This window comes from Pan paniscus, chromosome 4, assembly GCF_029289425.2.
Source record: "Pan paniscus chromosome 4, NHGRI_mPanPan1-v2.0_pri, whole genome shotgun sequence".
Lineage (NCBI taxonomy): Eukaryota > Metazoa > Chordata > Mammalia > Primates > Hominidae > Pan > Pan paniscus.
This window is the reverse complement of record NC_073253.2, coordinates 53,055,189-53,082,618: the sequence shown is the minus strand read 5'-3', so window position 1 is coordinate 53,082,618 and position 27,430 is coordinate 53,055,189. Positions and strand designations below refer to the sequence as shown.

At 41.0% G+C, this 27,430-nt stretch overlaps 1 protein-coding gene across 7 annotated transcripts in view; it reads right to left on the bottom strand.

The window, feature by feature from the left end:
• Positions 1 to 15,580, bottom strand: part of ELOVL7 (ELOVL fatty acid elongase 7) — a 92,380-nt gene extending 76,800 nt beyond the window's left edge. For 2 of the 7 annotated variants that reach the window (XM_034960054.3, XM_008952758.5), the window contains exon 1: positions 14,694 to 14,829. The gene's annotated coding sequence lies outside the window, so the exon portion shown is untranslated. Of the gene's footprint in view, positions 1 to 14,693; positions 14,830 to 15,439 lie in introns of those variants that run through there. The other 5 variants (XM_034960052.3, XM_034960057.3, XM_034960053.3 and 2 more) reach the window with 5 other exon arrangements.
• Positions 15,581 to 27,430: the final 11,850 nt, after the last annotated feature.

Below are 27,430 nucleotides of genomic sequence, written 5' to 3'. Positions count from 1 at the left end.
TTAAAACTTTTCTTGTGATATTTACATAATTTGCTACTTAGACTCCGTATCATCCTATTACCCAAGAATCTCTCACTACTTTTAGTCATAACAAAGTGGTGGTTTTTAAAAATGTTCATTTTGATTGGCTATTTGATGACATTAAGTTATTATTTTTAACTTCTTAGGCATGATAATGGTATGGCTGTAATTTTTTAAAGTCCTTATTTTTAGAGGTATACTGGAATATTTACAGATGAAATAAGATTAGCCATAATTCTGAGTGATGAGTATATCAGTTCATTATATCATTTTACTTTTATAAATGTTTAGAAATTTCTATAATAAGAGTTTTTTAAGAAAGAAATAAAATGTTCATGTTGGAAAGGTTTATATTTTATGTTTAGAGCTTTCAAAAAAAAAGCATACTAGGAGATGGTTCTTGTTCCTCATCTAAATATTTCCCAATTCTTTTCCTCGAGAAAAACTTTAACAACCTTTTTTAAAAGGCTACAAGAAGCCACAAAGCAGTTTATCAAAATGTTAGCAATTGTTATTTCTGGTTGGTAAGATTATAAGGGATATCTGTTTTCTTTCATGTTATAAGTTTTTTTATTTGTTATTTTCTGTTAGAAGTTCTCTATATTTCTAAAGTCAGCATATATTATTAATATAGTCAAAAAATGAGTGAATTTTCTGATTACATGGAAGATTTTTGCATGTCAAGTACAGAAAATCTGTCTATATCATAAATCCCTCTATCTTTTATATTTACCATGAAAAATATTAATGAACACAAGAACCCAGTTGTCTATAAATCTACCTGTTTGTGACAGCAGGATGGAAAGAGTGAGTTTTGATTGTCACAGGGGAAAGACATACTAGAGAAGAAGATAATTCTGGAATGATGAAAAGGCTAGTAAGATTTTGGTCTCATTCTGGCAAGGCAGACATATTGACTCATACAACTGAGTGCTCATAATGGGCTCTCTAAGGGCAGATGATAAACAAGAGTCAGGTATTTCTGGAAATGTGACATACAATATCTTACACCACTTTCATTTTACATTTGGCTTAGGCAAGGTTCATGAGTGGCTACTGATATATAGTTATATTTTTGTTTTGTCTTGTTTTTATTTTAGATGGGTAGGGAGATAGAAGAGAGAAAAAATTTATTCTACCCTTGAATAGAGGAAACATTTACTGTAATTTTGGCTCTTTGCCTCCTACATCATCTGCTCCTCTTTCTCCTCCCCCTGATCATTTCATTTTGAGAAATCATTGTCCATTCTCTACGTGAGGCCTGGCTGACAGGTTCTTAAAATCCTTGCTCACAACCACAGCTCAGGGCTCTTGAGACTCAAACAGTATCAGAAACTGTCAGGTCCTTGGGGTAGGGGATCATGTCTCTATTCATTTATTCAACAAATATTTGGCACCTGCTATGTGCCAAGCAGCCTTCTTGACACTAGGGATACAGTGAGATCCCTGCTTTCATGGAGTTTACATTCTTATGGGAAGACATACAAGTAAACAAACAGACAAACATAAATAAGACAAATAGTGGCAAAAGTGATGAAGAAAATAAAGCACAACAAAGTAAAGTAATAGTAACTGGGGCAGAGGGCTGCAACAGTAGAAGGGTAGTGAGAAAGAGCTAGGATACTGGGGAGGATGTGGCAGCCGAGTGGTCCTGAAGGATAACAGCAGAGGAACAGAAAGCAGAGCACAAAGACAGTGATGCTGGATGGCACAGACAGATGGGCATTGATGGTCTTTTAACCTCAGGTAAGGTACCTGGGTTTTATTCTAGGTACAAGAGGAAACCATCAGAGGCTTTTTTCTTTCTTTCTTTCTTTTTTTTTTTTTTTTTTTTGGTAGTATGACTATTCATTTTTCAATTTTAAAATTTATAGTAAAATACAAATAACTTAAAATTTACCATCTTAACCATTTTTAAAAGTATATTTCAGTATTAATGAAATACATTCAGACTGTTGTGCAACCATCACTACCATGCAACTCTAGAACTCTTCATCTTGTGAAACTGAAACTCTCATCAGAGGCTTTTAAGCAAAGCAGTACATGATCTGTCTTATGTTTTAAAAAATAATTTTTGCTTGGTAGAGAATTGATTATGGCAATACAGCAGGAGTAGAAGTTTACTGAAGTAGATGGTTCAGGATGGATTTTGTTGACACAGCTGACATGATTGCTGCTAATTCACATATGGGCAAGAGAAAGAGAAAAAAATGAGGAGAAATGACTTCTATATTTCATATGTCCAGTGTCTAACACATTGCAAATAGCTAATGTTTATTACATAAATGAATGAATACTGATTTAACATTTAAAAAGTAAAAACCTTTCTTCCTAGACAACTAGGACAACAGAAATGAAACTACTATGAACACAGGAGATTACCTTCTTTCTAGTGTCTGTCTATAATAATCATGTCCTTATAACATGGATAAAGTCTGTACAGTTGGTTCATGTTAACCTAATCTGCCTAATTTCAATATTATCATTAAAGGCCAATCCTTTATAATGTATACAGTAAGTTAAATTTTACTAAGCATTTTACATATATTATTTCATCCCTTTCTAAATCAATAGCTTTTAAAATTTGAGACTATGGTGCTATAGGCCACCTCCCCAGAGATTACATGTATACACAAATGTGATGTTTTGGGAGTTTATGGACCTTCTGAAGTCCATCCATAGACCAGCCTCAAGTTTTAAAAGGTTCTTCTCTGTCTAGTGCTAGAGTTTTTATTGTATACATCATCAGGAGAATCTTATTAGCCTAGCCCTGGAGGTTTTAGAGAAATGCTTTCAAAGAGTTTACCTTCATTAACATCCACAATTCGTGAGTTATCAAGAACCAATATTAATTTTTAAAATATCTTTGCATCTTTAGCAAAACTGTTAAAGTATTATCCATAAAGCGATTCAAGATCCTCTTTATTAGGGCCAATTTGATAAATTCCTTTTGCACTTTACTTCTAGGACAAAAAGTACCTTATATATTTATGCTTTTAAAGAAGCAAAAAACAAACCATTAGAGTTGTGGTTACTCTTTCAATATAAGCTCTGGGCTAACTGTTAAAATCTAGTGTTCCATTTATCACAACTGCATTATCTAGATTTTCCCCTTCTATGCTTGGATCTTAATATATTTATTGTAAGCATTTCAAGTCTTTCCGGGAAAAAAGTAGAATGTGAATTACATATGATCATATTTAAAATCTGCAATATTCCTATTTCATAAGCATATCAGCTGCCTCTCCCAAACCAGCACTTTTTTTCTGAAGTAAGAAAATAAACTCTAAGACAACGTGTAGTAAGCAGCAGGATGTATAGTCAGAATCTTTGTATTCCAGGAACCCAGGTCTGCCAGCCACCACTCAGGTGACCTTGGGGAAAATCACTTAAATTTCTTGGAGCCTCAGAATTTTTGGTCTCTAAAAGTGAATTTAGAGCACACACAACAGGCAGTGTTGCAATCAGAATTAAGCAGCAACATATATTTGCCTGTTAATAAGTAGATGGCAACTCCTACTTGCTCTGTGCTCTGTCTACTGATGAAATAGTAAAACCTAAGGATTGGGGATTGATAGTTTTTTTTTTTTGAGACGGAGTCTCGCTCTGTTGCCCAGGCTGGAGTGCAGTGGCACCATCTTGGCTCACAGCAACCTCTGCCTCCCGGGTTCAAGCAATTCTCTTGCATTAGCCTCCCAAGTTGCTGGGACTACAGGCACCCACCACCACGCCTAGCTAATTTTTGTATTTTTAGTAGAGATGGAGTTTCACCATGCTGGCCAGGATGGTCTTGATCTCTTGACCTTGTGATCTGCCCACCTCAGCCTCCCAAAGTGCTGGGATTACAGGCGTGAGCCATCGCACCCAGCCGGAATTTTTTTTTTTTTTTTTTGAGAGTGCAGATCAAAGCAATGTGCACTAACTCTCCATTAACCTTCCCCCTTCCCGATTCCAAAAATGCCACTTCCATGAGTGAGATACTCAGGCAGTCACCTAATGGGGATAAACTCAAGTGCTAAGGGCAGAGAATGAGAAAAGGAAGAGGGCTGTTAGATAAAGTCCATGTCTTGGGCTAGGTAATTTAGTCACCTCTGCTAAAATAATACAGTTTTTTCTTTGACACCTTTACTCATAGTTCAGGGTTAGGTTTTATAATACATGGGCCTCAGGACTAGGCACAGCATTGCATTGACTTGAGCTTCAGTTTCTGTACTTGTAACATGGGGGAAGCATAATCCTCGCCCTGCCATATTCTACAGTAACCTCTGTAGGAGTAATTAATGTTACTTGTAGACAAAGATGGAGGGCAGCAATCCAAGAGCTTCAAAAATTCAGTGTCAAGTCATATTCAGAAATAAGGCTAATGATGAAAATATGATTATCAGCTAGAAAAGCAATTGGGCTCTAGTTGGGAGAACTTGTTTCTGGTCCCAAAATACTAAACAGGACTGTGGTCTTGGCCAAATGAAATGGCCTCGTGTCCTCAACAGTATAAGAGGTCAGCCTGAATGACCTCTCAGGTCCTTTGCAGCTCAAAACACTAATGTTTCTCTGAAAAATGACCAACATGCCCATGACCCAGCAAAGGCTTCAATTCTCAGATCCTTGGGTGGGACAATGCTGAGAAATGTCCCGTGGCACTGAGCGCCAGGTGCCCACAGAGGTAGTAGACTCTTCATTAACACTCCCTGTGTTGGCTGCCTCCTTTTCTTGTCTCACTTCCCCACTCCCCAACTTCTGGTACTGTCTAGGATTATCTCCCAAATAAGTTATTTACACTAAAAAAAGAAAAAAAAATTAAACCTACATTAGAAATTAAATTCAGTTTTAAAGTACTAAGTTATGAAGTAGTAAGCACATGAGCACTGGAGTTCAGACTAAACTAGATTAGTGATTCCCAGTGCTATCACTAATCATGTGACCTTGGGCAAGGTTCTTCACTTCTATTTGCATCAGTTTCCTTGCTTATAACATGGGAACAATACCACCTTCTAGGGCTTCTGTGAGGATTAAATGAGATAAGGCATAAATAGACTTTAGCACAGTGGCTGGAATATAGCCAGTGCTTAATAATTGCTATTATTATAAAATATAATTTTATTTTTCTCATTTTATAAGTTTGGCCTTTTTTCGTCAACCTACTAATACTTCAGAAAAGAATAACTATACTTTTATAATTACTATTTGAATCTAAAATAAGTTACACCTTGACCAATTCAACTTGTCAGCTTAATAACACTAATAAATTTTTCAAGTTTAATAAACTCTAGCTAATGATATATTTTTGCTTTCAGTTTTTATGTAAGCCATTAAATGCAGGTAGGAAGCAGCTCTAAGTTCTACATATTGGTTCACATTATTTTTTTTTTTGAGACGGAGTCTCGCTCTGTCGCCCAGGCTGGAGTGCAGTGGCATGATCTCGGCTAACTGCAAGCTCTGCCTCCCAGGTTCACACCATTCTCCTGCCTCAGCCTCCCAAGTAGCTGGGATTACAGGTGCCCGCCACCACACCTGGCTAATTTTGTTTTTGTATTTTTAGTAGAGATGGGGTTTCACCGTGTTAGCCAGGATGGTCTCCATCTCCTGACCTTGTGATCCGCCCGCCTCGGCCTCCCAAAGTGCTGGGATTACAGGCGTGAGCCACTGCGCCCGACCGGTTCACATTATTAAAATAAACTTAAATGTTATATAGATGTTATTAATGAAAGCCCAATTTAAAATAAGAAGCATGAGCCAGGCAGAGTAGCTTACACCTGTAATCCCAGCTACTTGGGAGGCTGAGATGGGAGGAATGTTTGATGCCAGAAATTTGAGATCAGCTTGGGCAACATGGTAAGACCCTGTCTCTCAAAAAAATGATATAAAATAAGAAGTATGAGTTGATTATATACCATTAGTATGGAATGCTAAGTGAAGGTTCTGACTACTTACTACACTATAGCGTAAACTATTACAGTCAGACTAACAGGAGCAGGAATTCTGACTAGTTTTGGTTAGTTGATTTTTAAAAATTTATTTATAGCAAAGAATGAAAAATTTATTTAGATACTATAAACATTTACTTTTTTAAAAAATATATAAATAGGCATTAATTCTCCAATTTTCCAAAGCAGTCCCAAGGGCTGGGCACAGTGGCTCACACCTGTAATTCCAGCACTTTGGGAGGCCAAGGCGGGCAGATCACTTGAGCTCAGGAGTTCAAGACGAGCTTGGGCAACATAGAAAAACCCTGTCTCTACCAAAATACAAAAATTAGCCGGGCGTGGTGGCACACACCCGTAGTCCCAGTTACACGGGAGACTGAAGTGGGAGGATCAATTGAGCCCGGGAGGTGGAGGTTGCAGCGAGCTGAGAGCAAGCCACTGCACTCCAGCCTGGGTGACACAGTGAGATCCCATCTTGAAAAAAAAAAAAAAAAAAAAAGACAGAGTAGTCCCAAGACTGTACTTGAGGAAGAGCTCCTCACCAATATTTTTCTGCTATAAACCATACCTAGAACTTAATCTACAATTTCCAGTTTTAACTTTCTAAGTGAATTAAAAACAAAGCAAAACAAAATAAAACAACTACACACACTTTTAAGGCAAGCTCAGGATATTTTTCAAGTTTTTACAATTTCTGTTTTTATTTTTGAATTTTTTTTTTAGACAGGGTCTCACTCTGTCATCGAGGCTGAAGTACAGTGGTGCAATCACAGCTCACTGCAGCCTCGACCTCCTGGACTTAAGGGATCTTCCCACTTCAGCCTCTGGAGTAGCTAGGACTACAGACGCATGCCACCACACCCAGTTATTTTTTAAATTTTTTGTAGAGATGGATGTCTCACTATGTTGCCCAGGCTCATCTTCAACTCCTGTCCTCAAGTGATCCTCCCACTTAGGCTTCTCAAAGTGGTGGGATTACAGGCATGAGCCACTGCACCCAGCCATCTTTCTGATTTTTTTAGTTTTTCTGACCCCTTAGTGACTCACTTTTATGGCACCTTTCCAAAGAATTCAACATTCCTTTCACAAAAACAATATTCTTTTTTTGCACTTACGTTTCACAAGTTCACGCATATCTAAATTATCTATCACAATAACAAGTATAACTGGCACTAACATGTTTGCAATAAATACAATAAATTGTTGTTAAGCCAATAACCCAGCAGTTGGAGAAGGAAGAAGACTACTAGAAGCCAGTGTTCATCATGCCTGGGCACCATCCCATGTGCTTATAGGGAAATGAAGAGCATAGGCTCATTGGTCAACTGTTAGATGTCAACGGTATTGTATTTGAATCAGGATGAACCATATGCAAACTGCCAACATCCAACTGTTTATTCACCTACAGAAAGGGCAATTGCATATGTTCAACCATATATATATACACATTTTATTTAAAAACATTGACTGTATTTTATGTTAAATATCACATCCACTACCATTTTTTTCCTTTAGAAGAATGAATAGTGGTTCTCACAGCTTGATTTAAAAAATTCCATTCCACATTGGCTCAGGAACTCACCCTAAGCTACTGAATAATTAGTCATTGGACTCTGGATTCCTAGGAATGCCATTTCTATCTTCTTTCTTTCTTCAAGTTAAAGTCACACCTGTTAGTCACACACGAAGAAGAGGATGAAGGATGAAGCTATCAGCTGTGCTTTCTAGCTAACTGAATGATAAGCAGCAAAGGGATTAAAATGTGGGTCAACATTGTTCGTTGGCTGGTTTATTTCTGAGACATAAATCTTTCTGTCCTACAGGATGCAACACAGCACTGTCTGCCTGAAGAAGGTACATAAAGACAGGTAAGACTCTGAGGGGCAGAGAAGCCCCCGAACAGACTTAAAATAAGTCACCCTTAAGTAATAAGTGCGCTTTACTTTTGTTCTGCCCTTGTTAGAGCATTTAATTAAAATAAACACACAAACAAATCACAAGTGTGCTATTAGGACAAAATCCAAAAATTTGGGACAGAAAGAAGGAGAAGAGTTGGGGGATGGGGCTGTATTTAGATTAAGGGCTGCTAGTGAAACTCTCTTTGTCTAGATCTCACATTTCTACCATTGACACTAAAAAATCTAAACTGGGTTTATTTTTATGGTTGCCCTTACGCCCTCACAAAACTATTGTAAGATATCAGAGTCCTAGGGCCTCCTATATTCTCAAAAATATCAACCCAGAGAGTTAGTATTCAGAGTGGGGAGAGCCTAAACCTTGTAATTACACCTAGGTTTAAACCCTGGCTGCATACTTCTACCAGTGTAGCCTGAGCACCCTTTCTGCTTTTTTCACCTTTCTGTACCTGTGCATATGATGAGCCAGACTTTGCTGGCTTCAAAGGATTCATTAGAAAATACAAGTAAAGAGACTCACTGCAGGCCGGGTGCAGTGTCTCACGCCTGTAATCCCAGCACTTTGGGAGGCTGAGGCGGGCAGATCACCTGAGGTCGGAAGTCAAGACCAGCCTGGCCACCATGGTGAAACCCCGTCTCTACTAAAAATACAAAAATTAGCCGGGCAGGCGTGGTAGGGCAGAGGGGCGGGGGGGTGGCAGGGTGGGGGGGTGGGGGGGGTGAGGTGGGGTGGGTGGCGCTTGTCAGGAGGCTGAACTAGGAGAATTGCTTGAACCTGGGAGGCAGAGGTTGCAGTGAGCCAAGATCACAACATTGCACTTCAAACTGGGTGACACAGTGAGACTCCACCTCAAAAAAAAGAGAGATTCATTGCAACTATTACTTATGCCTAAAAGATGACAAACCTTTCACCCCATAATTTTCAGTAAGATGTTTTAAATGTAAATGCAGCCTTGAGTATCCTGTAAGGACAGAGGTACAGATGATGCCCATGAAGTTGATTTTCTGTTTCAAAATTCACATGCAAGCTAAGCATAATCAAGATATCTAATGTAGGCTGGGCGCAGAGGCTCATGCCTGTAATCCCAGCACTTTAGGAGGCCAAGGCAGGTGCATCACCTGAGGTCGGGAGTTTGAGACCAGCCTGACCTAACATGGACAAACCCCGTCTCTACTAAAAATACAAAATTAGCCAGGCATGATGGTGCATGCCTGTAATCCCAGCTACTCGGGAGACTGAGGCAGGAGAATTGCTTGAACACGGGAGGTTGCAGTGAGCCAAGAGCATGCCATTGCACTCCAGCCTGGGCAACAAGAGCAAAACTCTGTCTTAAAAAAAAGATATCTAATGTAAACAAGGAAGGTAACTGTCCTTTCCAGATCAGATAGGGAAATGAGATAAAGGCCTGATGGGAGGAGGAGAGGTTTCATAAAGGTGAAATGGCAAGCGCCAGAGAGATTCAAATCTTAACACATCCTTTTCCTTCTTACAGGCTTCCCAGGATTCCCCACTGACATTATGATAAAATCCAAAACCTTTATGGGGTCAAAAAATGCTCTCAGTAAGCCTGGCCTCTGCATGCTTAGGCAACTTCAACTCACACCCTCTTCCTAGTTACTTTAAAGTATCTGCATCTCCCTGATCGCACCTGAACTCTCTCCCTAGATTCTATTTCCCACTCCTCATCCCATTTCTCAGCTGCCCTAACTCGCACTCTTCCTTCTTTCCTCTCAGAAGGACTTCCTGTCTGCCCGCCTCTGCCTTGCCTCCCCAGGACCTGGTCTGTGAATATCACAGCACAGTTTATCATACTGAACTGTAATTTTGTAACTTACATTTACTTGTCTATAACTCACATGGACCTGGACTGGCTTTAGCAATCTGCCAGCCCCTTTGCCTGACACAAAGCTAACACTCAAATGTTTGTTGAGTGTGCAGCTTCTGAAACTCCCCAGTTTTATCTAGGCTTGGCTCTTTTACCCTACATTAGAAAGTCCAAGAAGCAGGGCTGCTGGTGTTCATGGCTTAAGTAGCTGCTTATCCAGATTGATTAAGATTTGTCTTTAACATGGGGAATTTGTAAGCTATGTGGAAACTTATCTCATTTGAATAATAGTCTGTTTAAAAATATTTATGAGTCAGGTGTGGTGGCTCCTGCCTGTAATCCCAGCACTTTGGGAGGCTGAGGAGGGCAGATCACCTGAGGTCAGGAATTCAAGAGCAGCCTGGCCAACACAGTGAAACCCCATCTCTACTAAAAATATAAAAATTAGCCATCTTGGTGGTGAGTGCCTGTAATCCCAGCTACTCAGGAGGCTGAGGCTGGAGAATCACTTGAACCCAGGAGGCAGAGGTTGCAGTGAGCAGAGATAGTGCCATTGCACTCCAGCCCAGGCGACAAGAGCAAAACAGTGTCAAAAAAAAAAAAAAAAAAAAATATATATATATATATATATATATATATATATATATATTTATTTATGATGGGCCAGGCATGATGGCTCACGCCTGTAAGCCCAGCACTTTGGGAGGCTGAGGTGAGCAGATCATCACCTGAGTTCAGGTGTTCGAGAACAGACTGGCCAACATGGTGAAACCCCATCTCTACCAAAAATAAATAAATAAATAATTATCTGGGCATGGTGGCATGAGCCTGTAGTCCCAGCTACTCAGGAAGCTGAGGCAGGAGAATCACCGAACCTGGGAGGCAGAGGTTGCAGTGAGCCAAGATCGCACAACTTTATTGGTCGACAGAGCAAGATTCCGTCTCAGAAAAAAAAAGAAAAGAAAAGAAATTATGAGGGTATGCCAACTTCTATCATTTACAAAAAGAGTGATTTCACTTGCCAATGTAATAATATGTACTTTTAGAAATCAATTAGGAATAATGGAAATTTCAAATTTTTTCGAAGACCAGTGATATAAAATGCCCAACTGGTATTAGTTTTCAACTTTTTGCAACTATGCATGGTCAAAACTGGATGAGTCACTGAAACACATGTAAGACATATTTCTAAAAGTGTGTTTATGGCATGCTTCTTTCCATGCTATGTGATGTATCTTCTTGAAATTCTGGCTATTCTCAGTTTAACATGCTACCATTTACCATGGCTCCGGAATTCCGTGTTTGGTAAATAGCAACCTTCCAGGCCATGTGCAATGGCTCACATCTGTAATCCTAGCACTTTGGAAGGCTGAGGCAGGAGAATCATTTCAGCCCAGGAGTTCAAGACCAATGTGGGCAACATAGTGAGACTCTGTCTCTATAAAAGATAACAAAAAATTAGCCAGGCATTGTGACATGTGTCTGTAGTCTCAGCTACTGGGGACTCTGAAGTGGGAGGATTGCTTGAGTCTGGGGATTGAGGCTGCGGAAAGCCATGATTGTGCCACTGCACTCCCGCCTGGGTGACAGAGAGAGACCCTGTCTCGGGGGGAGAAAAGAGCATCCTTCTGTATCTTAAAACTGATAAGCACAAGTGGCACATCATGGAGAATAAACAAATCTCAAAAATTAGAAAAAATCCTACTTTCTCAATTTGCCTAGAAATTATTTGCAGATAGGCGCTTTCTTTTATGCACATTTGAAGACCCTATGGCAGGTTGAATTGTGTGCCCCAAAGAGGATATGTTGAAATCCTAACCCCCGATACCTCACAGTGTGCTATTATTTGGACATTGAATTTTTGCAGATGTTAAAATGAGGCCATACTGGAGTGGGATGGGCCCTAAATCCAATATGACTGGTGTGTTTATAAGATGGTTATGTGAAGACACAGACACAAAGGGAGAATGCATATGAAGACAGAGGCAGAAATTAGAGTGATGCCAGCACAAGGAATGTCAGAGATTGCTGCTGTCACCAGAACCTAGGAGAAGCATGGAACAAATTCTCCCTCAGAGCTTTCAGAAGGGTTCAACACTGCTGACACCCTAATTTTAGACTTGTAGCCTCCAGAACTGTGAGACAATAAATTGCTGTTTTTTCAAGCTACCCAGTTGGTGGTACTTTGTTATGGCGCCTGAGGAAACTAATACAACATTTAATAATACTGTTCATGTTTAATTGAATTGCTGTTACTTCCTAGAGAGAGAAGTTAGGTAAAATGCATTGATCCTCTTTTTAAAATCGCTTTTAGAAATCTAACAGCATGTATTGAGAACCATAAAAATGACCATACTTGCTGACGAAGTAATTCTACTTCTGGAACAGTATCATTAGGAAATGAGTCCCAACTTGTAAAATGATACAACTGCAAAGATAAGTATTACTATAACTTAGGTTGTTTATAATTTGTTGCTAATATACTTGTCCAACAATAGAGTTTTAGTTAAGTAAATCACATTATAATTACTAGAATACAAACAATATGAGTTCTGAAAATTACATAAGATGAAAAATGCTTACTAGGTATTATATGGAAAACACAGAATACTAAAAAAAATTCCTTTCCTTTTTTTTTTTTTTAAGACAGAGTCTCCTTTGTTGCCCAGGCTGGAGTGCAGTGGCATGATCTCAGCTCACTGCAACCTCTGCCTCCTGGGTTCAAGCGATTCTCCTGCCTCAGCCTCCCAAGTAGCTGGGACTACAGGCATGTGCCAACACACCCAGCTAACTTTTGTATTTTTAGTAGAGATGGGGTTTCACCATTTTGGCCAGGCTGGTCTCAAACTCCTGACCTAAGGTGATCCACCTGCCTCAGCCTCCCAAAGTGCTGGGATTACAGGGGTCAACCACTGTGACCAGCCTGAGAATACTAAAATTCTATATGGAGTATGATGAAGGAAAATATGCATAGAAAAAAAGAGAGAGACAAAGGCAACCTGGTTAAATATTCATTGTGGTAGAATTATGTTCAGTGGGTCAGAACTCTCTTCTTGGCTCCCTGATCTTATCCTTTTGGTACCAATTTCCAGTCTTATTTTCTCTCTCCTCAAGCCTCTCCATGCACAGCCAATTCTTTCTTGGCAATGCCTCTTGGGAGCAGTCCAGGCCCACTTTACCTTATACAGGTTTTTGTGAAAAGATTCCTATTTGGCCTGACTGTGGCCTACCTATGGCCAGAATAACACTGTCGTTCTATTGCTGAATACATCTACTGTGTTAATCTGTCCATTTATGTTTTATGCACTTTTATGTATGTGCTATGTTTTTCAATAAAAAGGTTTTTTTTAAACTTTATGTGTTTTCGTATTTTGTTTTGTCAAGATAAGGATAAATGGTTCTCTGCTGATTTGCTTCATTATACCTCTAAATGTAATGTTTCATCAGAACAGCTGGGTACCTGTTTGTGACAATGGAGTGAACACAGGCTTTTCTCCCCTTCATGTACAATGTCTACCAGCTCCTCCACGTTTACCAATGCAAACTCCGTAACTTCCTGTAAAACCTGGCTTAAAAATTTCCATCATCAAACCTGCCTGATCTGTGCTACCAAAATTTATACTGTATCATATTCTACATTTATCAAGCAACTACTAGCTGTAAGGCCTGAAGATTTAATGTCCTAAGCTGTTTGCAATCTTTTTGTGCAAAGCAAACATAAAAGATGATAACAAATAGCAGAGAAGGGCATATGATGTGTTCAAAGTGGGGAAGAGGGAGAGTGGTGAAGAGAGGATGGGAGTGGGTGAGACTGATAAAGGCTAGAAGACACCACGTAAAAATTGGATAGAAGATATTTAACGAATGGGAGAGGAATGGCATGAGACATGGCACCTTGGAGACCAGGATAACGGCAGGACCCTTAATGGAAATGAGCATCTGGAGCTGTTTGGGGGAAAAGCTGGGCAAGTCCAAGCGGAATATTATAATGTGCACTGACAGACGTTACACTAAAACTGAAGAAGACATGGAAAGCACAGAATCTTACGCCAGATAAATACAGGTGATAGATGAAGTAACAAAGTCCCATAAATCTATTTTTCTTAAAAAAAAAAAAAAAGCGGGGGCAGGGGGAGGGTGTGGGGATCCTAAACTAGTATAAAGACACATAAGAAGGAAAAGAGGGACCTGAGATTGACAGCCTGGTCAACGATGCCTGAAACAGCACAGGACTTCAGAAAATAAGGACGAGCAAACGAACTCTAGGTGAGGCAGTGTAGGACAGTGGTTAACAGCTCCAGTGCCGGAGACAGAACCCCAGAGCTGGAATCTCCTACTGCTGAGATGGGTGTGGCCTTGGGCAAGTTACTTAACCTCTCCGTGCCTCAGTTACCTCATCATTAAAATGAGAATAATATTAATATCTACTTCCCAGGATCGTTGTGAAGATTAAAAGCTTTTACACAAGAACTGACATCAGTGCCTGGCACCTAAGCACTGATAAATGTCTGCCACGGGGTGAGGGGTGGATTTTATTTAGTTCTCGGTGACCTTGGGGAGACCAATTTCTGATCAGTAGTACGAAGGGAAACTACAAAGAAAGGGAATGAATAAGCGGGTGCGTGGTAAGAACGCAGAGGCAGCCACCAGGTATCGATGACCCTTTGGGAGCACGTAAGCAATAAAAGTGAGGAATGAAATAAAGGGTAATCCAAGAGCACAGGGTTAAGTGAACATGCTTTCCGAGGGGAGATCGTAGCAAGAGGGAAAAGACCACTGGCGAGGAACTCGGGTCGCTAAAACTGTTCTTCAGTCGGCGCGGGACTAACTACACTGGGAGCAGGACAGGTGTAAAGACCCGCTCCTTCCCGGCCCGAGTTCCCCAGGGAGCTCCAAAGAGCGCTCTGTCCGCGCCGAGTGAAGTTTGAAACAGCTCTGACTTGAAGGGGGAAAGCCCATTTCCCAACGAACCTGGGAAAGCCCATTTCCCAAAGAACCAACGATACCTGGGACGACAAAACAACAGGCTTTCCTGTTTCCATCTCCGGCACGACCTGTTCCACGGCTCTGTATTCATCAGCCTCCTCCCGGCCAGCAGCAGCCACCAAGACAGGATGCGGCTCGGGGAGCCGAAGGGACAGCGCCCCAAGTTCATCCGGCCGCGGGAGCAAAAAAAAGCGCCCAAAGGGGAAGGAAGGAAACAGAAAGAAAGGGGCTCCGGAATTTGGGGGGGTGGCTAGCGAGGCCAGACCCCGGAGCTGGGAAAATGACCTCCGCGTCCAAGGTCGAGCAGGTCCTTCTCCCTCCCAGTCCCGCCGGCGAGCACCTCTGCCCCTCCCGCTCCGCTCCGCTCCGCAGGGCCGGCGCCGCGCGGGACCCCAGTCCAGGCTCCGCTCCGCAGCGCGCCCACCGGGCCCGACCTTCCCTTCGGGATGCTGCCGGGTGGGGGCTCCCGGAGAAGGCGCAGGTGAACGCCGCGGCCCCGCGCTCCGGCGGAAAAGGGCCCCGGTCCTCCCCACGCGCAGGCAGCGGGGACAGAACTTCCCAAGCGCCTCCCGAGCCCAGGGAGGGCCTGGCCCCGCTCCCGGGGCCCCCGCACCCGGGTCCCACTTCTCGCGCGCCGCGCCCAAGTTCCTCCATCCGGCCGCTCCCGACGCCGTTCCCCTCGGCTCTGCCTCCCTCCCCAGTCTCTTCTCCTCCGCGCGCCGGGAAAGTTTGGCCCCTGCCCGCCGGCCTGGAGCCCCGCACTCACCGCACAGGGAGCGGAGCCAAAGCGCCGGGCGCGCGCGGGAGAGAGGGCGGCGGCTGGCAGCGCGAGCGCGGAGCTCCTCACAGCGGCCCCTGCTGTCCCGGCCGCCGACTGGGTTGGAAAGGGGAGGAGGCCGCCGGGTGTCACCTGCCCGCTATCCCACCCAGCCGCGTGACGCGCGCAGCGCCGCCCCCTGCCCGCCGCCGCCAGGTGCCCGCCGAGGGCCGGAGGGAGGAGCCGGGGCGGCGCGAGGGGGAGCTGCCGGGAGGGCGGAGGCCGCCCCGGCCTCGCCTCCGCCGCGTGCCCTGACTCTCGGGACTGGGGCCCACCGGCCGCTCTGGGTTAGCGGGGCTGGTCGTGGCACCGATGACCTTTCTTTCCGAGAGCAGATGCCATCACTTGGGGGACATCTCCAGGCTGACATAGCAGAGTGGAAATTGTCGTCATGCGTGACTCATTTGGGAATGAGTTGTAGAAAAATCCGAAATGAGGAAAACCTAGCTGAGGCTGGAGGCGGAGAAAAAGGGGACTCCCTGCTCCTGAAAGGGTATTGGGAGGGTTAATTCACATCTGAAATGGAAGCCAGACCAAGAGGAGAAGGCCCTGGGAGGGGAAGGCCGACTTGGTTCAGCTCCATCCCCTGCTTATTAGGAATAAGAAACTGGAGAATTGAGGCAGCCTGGGGGGCATGGGGAGAGGACTTTTAGAGCAATGAAGACTAGATTGTATATCATCTAACTTTGTTTCTGGTAACAGCAACTGCTGCAGGAAAAAAAGTCTAGAAAATTCATTTCTCGTTACCTACTGTCGGATTGGAAAGTGGGGGTGGGGATGAGCGTTCGGAGTGTGCACCTGCGCTTGGTTTATTTATTTATTTTTTAAACGTACCTGGCCTTGTGTCTGGTAATGATCCTCCTAATCGCTGGTATGATTTGGAGTCATGGCATCAATAGCTGAAAGGCAAAATAGGGGCCTAGAGAAGTTCCCTGCTTCTGAGGCAAAAACCAAAGGCTGGTGTTGAACTGTCCAGAAACCTAAAAAACAATAATCATTTTTAGTTGCAGTCCTGACCCAACCACCTCACAAATGTGGGCTTTGAGTTTGTGTTGCGAGTTCTCAGCATGGAATCAAGAAACACAAAAAGGGGCGGGGAGCGTCAGGACAACCAGAGAGGATGGGTAGGGAGAAAAAAAAAATTGGGGTGTCGGAAGCATATTTTCCTCACATGTAGGGATTGCCTTCGGCAGCTTAATCCCACTACATTAAACAAGAGGTTTTAATGTTTTATGTAAAACTTCGAAAGTGTCTATTGAAAGAAAAGCAAAAAAAAAAAAAAAAAAAAAAAGCTTAAATTGCAAAGAATCTCGAAGTCAAAAAAACTAAAGATTTCTCCTTTCTTTTAGATAACTTTGCTTTCATATTAAAAACAGATCATTTAGTAGACTTAGGAAGTCTTTTGGGAATGGGAGACAATTGCCTAATGATACTTGCCTTTGAGTCTATCACAATTTACCATTTATATATACTTATGAAATTTCAAATATGCAGAAGCTCAAATAGATTCATTTATTTAACAAATACTGGAGTGCTGCTATGTTCCAGGCCCTGAAGTTTCAATAGATAACAAATTCCCCGTTCTCAGGGACTATACTTTCATTCTAGTTGGAGATGACAGACAATACATGAATAAAGAAGTAAAAAAAATGTAGTGTTCGGCCAGGCGCAGTGGCTCACGCTTGTAATCCCAGCACTTTGGGAAGCCGAGGCGGGCAGATCATGAGGTCAGGAGTTCGAGACCAGACTGTGCAATACAGTGAAACGCCGTCTCTACTAAAAATACAAAAATTAGCTGAGTGTGGTGGTGCGTGCCTGTAGTCCCAACGACTTGGGAGGCTGAGGCAGGAGAGTCGCTTGAACCTGGGAGGCAGAGGTTGCAGTGAGCAGAGATCTCGCCACTGCACTCCTCCAGCCTGGGCGACAGAGCTAGACTCTGTCTCAAAAAAAAAAAAAGAGGAAAAAAAAGAAAAAAAATGTGATGTTCAGGGTTTGACAAGTGCTATGAAGAAAAATAAAGAAGGGAAGGGGATGGAGACTTTTGGAGGTGGGGAGTTGTGTTAAATGTTAAAGTGGTTAGGGAAGGCCCCAGTGGAAGCAGGCATTTCAGCCCAGATTTTGAACAGGTAAGGTGACACACCTGTGTGCCTATCCAGTAACAGCATTCCACTCAAAGGGAATGGCAAGGCTAAAAGCTCTGGGGGTGTGGTGTGGGATATTCCATTCATAGACCAGCAAAGGGGAGATGTCAGATGAATTTCAGTGAGTGAGGACATAAGGACAGTAAGAAATGAGGTCAAAGAGTTAAGGAAGCATTTTGAGTAGAAAAGTGTCATACTTTGACATTTTCAAGAGTATTTTGGCAACTTTTTTGAGAATAGGGCATGGGGTATGGAGGCAGAGAAGAAGGACAGAAGTAAGACGATGATCAGGAGGCTCTTGGGAAATCCAGATGAGAGATAAAGGTGGCTTTGACCAAGTTGGTAGTAGTGAAAGAAGATTTAAAAAAATACATTCTGAAGGTAATATTAACAGGACTTCCTGAGAATTTGATATGGGCTATGAGAGAGAGAAAAAAGAGGTCAAGGATGACTCCAGGGTGTTTGCCTTGGGTAACTGGAAGAAAAAAATGCCATTTACTGAAAGAAAAAAAAAACTGTGAAAGAAAAAAGTAGGGAGAAGGGCAGGTCAGGAGTTGTTTGGCATTGCTTTAATTTGAGATGCCTGTTACCTATCTAAATGGGAATTAATGTGAGGTAGGTAGTTGATTACACTAGTCTGGAGGTCAAGAAAGAGAGGTCTGGGCTAGCAATATAAATCTGGGTGTAGTCAGTTTCCAGATGACACTGGAAGGCATGAGAATGGCTAAGAGCACCAAGAGTGAGAATAGAGAAGAGATTATCCCTCCTTTCCCCATTTGCTAAATTCTCACACACAGGGTTCTGTGTTTTGGCTCTTGATTCCATTCCACTGTCTATGTGTCCTACCTTATATTTTCTTTTACTTTTACTATTTTATGTAAATGTGAAAAGAAGCTTTCTTTCTTGTTTTCAATGAAAAGCTATGGCAGGATTTTTATTTTAATTGTCTTAAAGTTATTTAGGGATAACCTGTCATCTTTATGATATTGAGGTGACCCATCCATGAACATATATCTCCATAGCTGGTCTTTCACATATTTTATTATGCTTATTCTTAGGAACCTTATAATTATTGCCACTACTATCAATGTTTTTTTTTTTTTTAAGACAGGGTCTCACTCTGTTGCCCAGGCTACAGTGCAGTGACACAATCATAGCTCACTGCAGCCTTGAACTTCTGGGCTCAAGCGATCTTCCAGCCTCAGCATCAGACAAGCTAGGACTACAGGCATGCACCACCATGGGGGGCTAATTTTTTAATTTTTTGTAGAGACAGGATCTTGCTATGTTTCCCAGACTGGTCTCAAACTCCTGGTCTCAAGAGAACCTCCTTCTTCAGCCTCCCAAAGTGCTGGGATTACAGATGTAAGCCACCGTGCCTGGCCTGGTATATGTATTTTTAAATTACATTTTCTAAATGTAAATATAAGAACGTTAATTTTTGTTTAATGGTTGTAAATCCTTTGTCTTTACTAAATTATTAGTAATTTGTAGAGTGCCTCTGGTATTCTCTTGAGGCAATGATAACCCTTGTGAATAATTACAGTTTTTTTCACTATATTTTATTCTTTAAGAGAAAATTGAACCCTGTCAACTTCTTACTCTATGTCAGTATCATATGGATTTAACTTTTACCAGTGATTCTTATACTTTACTGAGAGTCACAATGCTTGGGATGTTATGCAAGTTCCTGAAAATTATTTTGAGATGCTGATTTAGTGAGTCTGGAGAGTGGGCCAAGGAATGTGCATCTTAACACACACTCTTAACTGATTCTGTTAAGAGTTGCTGAGACACCTTACATGTGACCTATCTTTTCTGATACTTATCATTTCCTCCCCAGCTGCGCTATAAGCCCTAAAGGGAAGATATTTTATCTACTCTCTCTTTATATCTGTGGTGCCTAGGATATTAGCCTACAAACAGTGGGTGCTAAATAAATATGTAGATGGCAAAAAGAAATTTAGAAAAGTTGTGGAATGTACTTTTGTGAGTTTCATATTTAAATGCTTTAAAATGTTTTCCTATGTTTTTTATATAGATTTCATAATGATAACTCTGAGAGATAATGATAACTCTCAGAGATAATGATAACTCTGATATCATCAGAGGAAGAACATAATTGCAATATGATAGGTTCATTGAGTAAGTGACTATCAACCATTCCCACGTCTTGTTTCTTTACCACAAGGTATCTGTAGCCTGCCAGACTTAAAGGCTTCATCCTTTTAATTTTTTTTGGCATTGAAATGCAAACTATGAGTTTCAGAAAAATCATTTTCTTTCTGGTAATCCTGTTCACATATCTAAGATATATGTAAAATTAATATCTCCAAGGCAATGTGAGATACAGAATGAGAACATCCCTCAAGTTATTATAACAATCAATATAATTATTTTCCTGTAAACCCCAATCATTTGAAAATACTCATGATTTTTGACTGTGAAGAACTGCCACTTATTATGATCATGAAATTAACTTTGATCTGACTTCAAATATTATAAAAATGCTTTCTGTGCCAACTATATTATCTGAATGTTTATTCAATCAGTTTATCTTGATATCACAGTTTTGTGAAGGCCAAGTCTAACATAGTATCTAGTTAAAATTCTCATGTCCTACATTTCATAATAATAAACTGCTCTTCAAAGAGATAAAACTACTATCATAATTTACATTTTATTGCATGGGTAAATAATATACCATCAGGAAAAACTATTTTAGTAATTTAATGGAAACAATAAACAAGAAAACATAAAAAATACTTACACTTTAAAACTCCATTTAACTCTCATGAGTTTTGGGACTTTGTACTAGACACTATATGTTATTTGTACTGCATGTTACTCATAACTTTTTTGTGCTATGTGTTACTCTAAGTTTTATGTAATAATAGTTAACTGATGTCTAATGTACCTCATAGGTTTACATAACAATTTATCAAATGGAGGCTCTGTTTTCCTGGAGGAGTTTCATTTATGCTAGGTTGGTGTTTCCCAAATTAGCCTGATTTTAATAATCACTGAGGATAAATGCTAAAAAACACAAATTTTGAGGCCCCTCCAGTACAAGGCCAGCCATACTTTGGATGGCAATGAAATAGCCAATGAAAAGAATTTCAATGAGTTTTATCTGTGTCTTTTAACATTGTATATTTTATTTTTATTCCCTAGATATGCCTGCTTTTGGAGAGATAACCTGTATACTTTATTATCAATCCTGGATGATTACTTTCTTGGATAATCATTACATTTTTAGTGTAGTGATTGAAAGGCTTATCAATTTGGGGTAAGAAAAAAAAAAAGAATACTTTTATTAATAGGCTATGGCATGTTATAAGATTTTATAAAAACATTAGGATTTACATATTAGATTTTACATATTCTATGATACTCTGTTAAAAAAATTTTTTTTAGGGATGGAGTCTCACTATGTTGCCCAGGCTGGAGTGTAGCAGCTATTCACAGATGCAATCATAGTGCACCACAACCTCAAATTCCTGGGCTCAAACAATCCTCCTGCCTCAGCCTCCTGAGTATCTGGGACTAGAGGCATGTGCCATCATGCCCAGCTCTTAAATTTTTTATAGGTTTTGAATATTTCCAAAAGACTTCTTGTCTTAGTCTGATCAAGCTGCTACCACAACTGAGTAGCTTATAAACAGCAGAAATGGATTTCTCACAGTTCTGGAGGCTAGGAAGCCCAAGATCAAGCAGCTAGCACATTCAGTGTTTGGTGCAGTCCTTCTTGATTTATCAATGGCTCTTTCTTTCTTTCTTTTCTTTTTCTCCCTCCCTCCCTCCCTCCCTCCCTCCTTCTCTCCCTTCCTCCCTTTCTTTCTTCCTTTCTTGTCAGGGTCTCACTCTGTCACCTACCCACAGCATGCACCACCACACCCAGCTAATTTCTGTATTTTTTTGTAGGCATGGGGTTTTGCCATTTTGCCCAGGCTGGCCTCGAACTCCTGGGCTTAAACCATCCTCCCACCCTGGCCTCCCAAAGTGCTGGGATTATAGGAATAAGCCATTGAACCCAGCCCTGATGGCTCTTTCTATGAAAGGAGAATCTGGGGCCTCTTTTATAAAGGCACTAATACCATGTGTGAGGGCTCCTATCCTCATGATCTAATCATCTCCAAAAGGCCCTCCCTCCTAATATCATCACATTGGTGATTAGGTTTGAACATATGAATTTAGGAGGACAGAAACATTCAGACCATAGCAATGCTATCCTAATAAAATTGTGGTAAGCAAAACGAGGCACTGGGGATTATACACACACACACACATACACACACACACACATATATATATATATATATATTTTTTTTTTTTTTTAAGATGGGAGTCTTGCCCTGTCACCCAGGCTGTAGTGGAGTGGCGCAATCTTGGCTCATTGCAACCTCAACCTCCACCTCCCAGGTTCAGGCAATTATCCCACCTCAGCCTCCGAGTAGCTGGGATTACAGGCGCCCACCACCATGCTCGGCTAATTTTTGTATTTTTGGTAGAGACGGGGTTTTGCCATGTTGGCCATGCTGGTCTTGAACTCCTGACATCAGATGATCTACCCGCCTTGGCCTCCCAAAGTGCTGGGATTACAGGCATGAGCCACCGAGCCTGACCTAGGGGATTATATTTATTAGACAATATTTGTGAACCTTGGTTGCATACAAAAATATCAAATTAGTCAAATTATTTTTACTTGTCCAAGGAACATAGTCTTTGATTGAAATGTACATTTTAAACTGTTATTAGAATGTTTTTATTTTACAGTTTAAGGTATGTTTTCAAAAATGATTTATCATGGTATAATCTGTAGTCAGTTAATCAGTGTCTACTGTCGTCAGTTAATCAATGTTTACTTTTGGCATAAATGACAGTGGAAGCCAGCTTTAAAAATCAGACTGAGTAGAGATGAGCATATATGTGTTAGTGACTGATTTCCTTTTTTTATTTTGAGACAGAGTTTCGCTCTTGTTGCCCAGGCTGGAGTGCAATGGCACGGTCTCAGCTCACTGCAACCTCCACCTCCCGAGTTCAAGCGATTCTCCTGCATCAGGCTCCTGAGTAGCTGGGATTACAGGCGCGTGCCACCATGCCCGGCTAATTTTTCTGTATTTTTAGTAGAGACAAGGTTTCACCATGTTGGTCAGGCTGGTCTCAAACTCCTGACCCGTGATCCGCCTGCCTTGGCCTCCCAAAGTGCTGGGATTACAGGCGTGAGCCACTGTGCCTGGCCATGACTGACTTCCTAAGTGAAGAAAAGAAATTGTAAATTGCTTTATATTACTCATGTTTCTTTTTCTTTGGCATAGATCATCAAGACCTGACCCTGCAAATGGATGTGATTTAAAAAATGGTATCTTTTATCTCTGTTGTTCTTGGTTTTATATATCCATTTAATGCATTTAAAATGAGTTCCCTATCTATTTTTAAGCAATTGTGCAGATAAAGCATTCTAAGAAATGAGAGTGAAGGAGCTGTGACATATCCCCCAAAGCAAAGTTTGTGAGTCATTTAGTTACAGCTCATTTGTTTCAGCTGTTTTTTTCTAGATTAGCATGAGGAAAAATTAGACTTGTTCAGAAAGCTTAAGAAAATAGTTATTGTAAGGGAAAACAGTGATGGGCATAGAAATGGCCAGATTCTATTCTATATTCTATCCTATTTTTAAGAGACAGGGTCTTGCTCTGTCGTCCAGTCTAGAGGGCAGTGCAGTAGTCATAGCTCACTGCAACCTCAAACTCCTGGGCTCAGGTGATCCTCAGGCTAGTAGCTGAGACTACAGGTATGAGGGTATGAGCCACCACACCAACTTGTTCTTGTTGTTGTTGTTGTTGTTTTTAGATAGGGTCTTGCTCTGACAACCAAGCTGCAGTGCAGTGGTATGATCTTAGCTCGTTGCAACCTCTGCCTCCTGAGTAGAAATGAAAAGCATGCCCACTCACAGTTACAGCAGATGATGGCTAGCTATTCACTAGATTTGTTTCCTCTTTCTCCTGGGCACGCAGCTGGATTATATCTCCCAGTCTTCCTTACAGTTTAGCAGTGGCCATGAAAGTGAATTCTGGCCAATGGAATTTGAGCAAAGTGTTGCTTGTCCCTTTCAGGCCAGGCTCATTCACATTTAACAGGTGAAATCCTGTGTGCTCTTTCTCCTGCATCACCCTGAAGGAAGCCTTATATGCTGAATGTGGTGGAGCCAAAAGATGGAAGGGATTCTGTGTTCTCAAATTACCCTGTGGAGGGGAAGGATCTTCTAGGAATTATAAACAAATTTACAGTGCATTAAGCCTCTGAAACTTTGTAGTTAATCTGTTACAACTGTTAGCCTGCCTCAAGTGATAAAATACTCAGAGAAGATAGTACTCAGAGAAGGATTTACAGTTTCACCCTGCAGAAAGCAGGAAATGGTTAGCTCTTCCTTTGGCCTTTCCTTGATATTTTGCTAGGTAAGGGCGGACAACCTCTTGGTATTCTTCCTTAATGGACTAGTTTTCCTAACTTTACCTTATTACAGTAGCCTCTTAACTAGCTCCCTGCTTCTGTTGTTGTCCTCTGCCCTTAGAGTTTATTATCAAAACAATGACCAGACTGACCTCAGGACGTTCTGCTGAATCCTCCAAGCTTTCCATTTGTTTGAAAGAATAAGCCAAAGTCTTTTCGATGACCTACAAGAGCCTTTGTGATCTGCCACCTCTCCCTATTACCTTTATTTATTTATTTATTTATTTGAAATATACAATCAAAATCCCAGAATTATGCTAAAGTTAGTATGTGTTCAACATTGGCTCTTCTCAATTTACCAACATAATATACTTTCTCTAAGAAAAGAAAAGAGTATATTACTTTTTCTAAGCCATTACTTTAGTGTAGAGAGTTTTACAGGGTTCTAGACATTTTTAAAAAAGTTTATTTATTTTAGGATAATAATATATACAACTATGCACAGTAAATATAGAAAAAAAGCATTTTTTTACTAAGAAAACTTTCCAATTTTAATTTCTCTCCTTTTAAACTTTTTTTCTATATGTTTCAGAGCTCTTTAGAGAAACAGAACACAAATATGGAAGAACATTCCCTATTACCTTTTATCCTTATCTCCTATACTCTCCCTTTCTGCTCAGACAGATACACCCACACAAATTTCCCTTGCTATCTCTTGGACCCCGCAGGCATGCTTTAGCCTCAGGGCTTCTGTGCTTGTTCCCTCTGCCTAGAATGCTCTTCTCCCAGATACCCACATGACTTGCTCTTTTAAATCCTCCCGGTGTTTGCTCAGAGAAGCATTTTCTGAGCATGCTATTTAAAACTAAAACTCCTCACATTCTCTATTCCTCTCTTCTACATGATTTTTCTACATAGCACTTATCACCTAACATACTATACACATTTCCTCTGAAATATTGTTTATTGTCTGCCCCTCTCCACACCCCAATTAAAATGAAAGCTTCATGAGAATTTTTGACCTTTTTTTAAAAAAAAGTTCCCTATCTAGAGTAGCACTTGGCAAACAATAATACATTTTAAAAAAAATAATTAAATGCTATTATATAGATAAGCAAAGTATGCCAAAGGAACACTAAAGAGAAACTCCTAATTCAAACTGGTTCTGGCAGGGAAAAACTTTCTGGAGAAATTTGCTCCTCTGCCAGGACTAAGGGGTGATGTAGTTGTTGCAAGCATGAGACAGTGGTCACTTCTTAGTCCTCATCTTAGCTGACCTATCATCATCATTTGACACAGTTGATTACGGTTTTCTTGAAATGCTGCCTTCACTTGACATCAGGGATACCACACTTGCCTGGCTCTTCTCCTTTTTCTGGAAATTCTTTTTCAGGCTCTTCACCAATTTTTCCCTCATCTTCCACCCCTAAATTTTGGAGTGCTCCAAGGTTCTGTTCTTAGCTGTCTTCTCTCATCTATCTGCACTCATACTTCACGTGATCTGAGTAAGAAAAGGCTTAAATGCCATCTCTATAGTCATGATTCCCAAATGTGTTTTCCAGACTGTATCTTTTTCTTGAATTCCAGATTTGTATATCTGAGTGCCCACTGGGCCTCACCATTTGATTAATAATTTGTATCTCAAACTTAAATGTCTGAAACAGAGCCACTGGTATTTCCCCTTTTTGTAGTCTTCTCTACCTCATTCAATGGCAACTCTATTCTTTTGGTTGCTCAGGCCAAAATCCTTGGAGTCATCTTTGACTCTTCTCTTCCTCTCTGCCAACTCTTCAAAATATATCTAAAACCACTTCCCACCATCTCCACTGCCATCATGTTGGTACCGCCACCGTCATCTCTTGCTTGGAATATTTCAATACCCTCTTAACTGATTTCTTTGATTCTGCTTTCTGCTTATTGTTCCCTTAGTCTCTTTGGGCTGCTATAACAAAATATACTAAGCTGGGTGGCTTCTAAACAACAGAAATTGATTTCTTACAGTTCTGGAGGCTGAGAAGTCCAAGTTCAAGACACTAGCAGATTTGGTGCCTGGTCAGGACTAGTTAGCTGTATGGTTCATAGTGGTGCCTTCTTGCTGTGTCTTCATGTGGTGGAAGGGGAAAAGGCAGCACTCTGTTCTCATGACCTTATCACCTCCTAAAGTCCCTACCTCCTAATACCTTGGTGATTAGGTTTCAACATATGGATTTAGGGGAGACACAAACAATCAGACCATAGCACTTGCCTTCAGCCAATCCCCACTCTGACATCAGAGTTCCCCTGTTAACACCAAAGTCAGATTATGTCTCTCCTTTGCTCAAAACCTTCCAATGGCTTCCTGTCAGCCCTATAGGTACCTACAAGGCCCTTCTTGACCTGAGATAATCTGTAACCACTATCCCCCTAATTATCCTTCTCCATTCAGCTTTCTTGCTGATCCTTGGACATGCCATTGTGCTCTTATCTCAAAGGGCCTTTATACTTGGTACTCCCTTTGTCTAGAATGTTCTTTCCTGAGATATCTACATGGGTAAGTCCCTCACTTCCTTGAGGTCATTACTCAAAATTCACCTTTCTCAATGAAGCTTTTCCTGGATACCCCATCTAAAATTTTAATGCTATTCCCTCCTCCCACTTCCCATTCCTTTTCTCTGCCTTTTTTTCCTCCTTTGTAGTATCAATAATGTACCTTATTTTACACATTTACATTGTCTTTTTCCTCCACTTCAGTATAATAAGGCCATATATGCTCAGTTTTTCAAGACTGCATCTTTCTTATATTATGCCTATTTCTGCAGTCACAAATTTAAATTCATGCTAATAAACATCCACTCTCGAGGGGAATGTTTGAGCATAGGTAAGGATTTGGTCTGTTTTATTCACTGGCACTTAGTTGGAGCTCAACTTGTGAATGAATGATTCAATAGATGAATTTGAGCTGGTAAAACTGTTTCCTTAGTGAGTAACGGTCTTTCCACCCCTAGGATTTATTGGATTTATGAGTTGTTTAGGCTATGAAAATTTTTTGAATTGCTTGTCAACATCTGAAAATTTCAGTTTCATATAAAAATATGAATTTTTCATTTCTCTTTGAATAATGAGCATTTCTAGCTACAACAGGCCCACATTCCCACATGGTGTAAGTTAGCTGGAGCTGAGTAGTCAAATACCATAGACTGTTGATTACTCCCCAGTCTCTGTTTTCTTTTTTGGGAACAGTAATGGAACTCCCAGGTTTTCGCTGAGGACATGGCCACCTGGAATGAAGATAGCTTCCTTTTCAGTTAGGTGTGACCAGGAGTTCTGGCCAATAGGATGTCAGTGAAAATGGTGTGTGAAACCTCTGGGA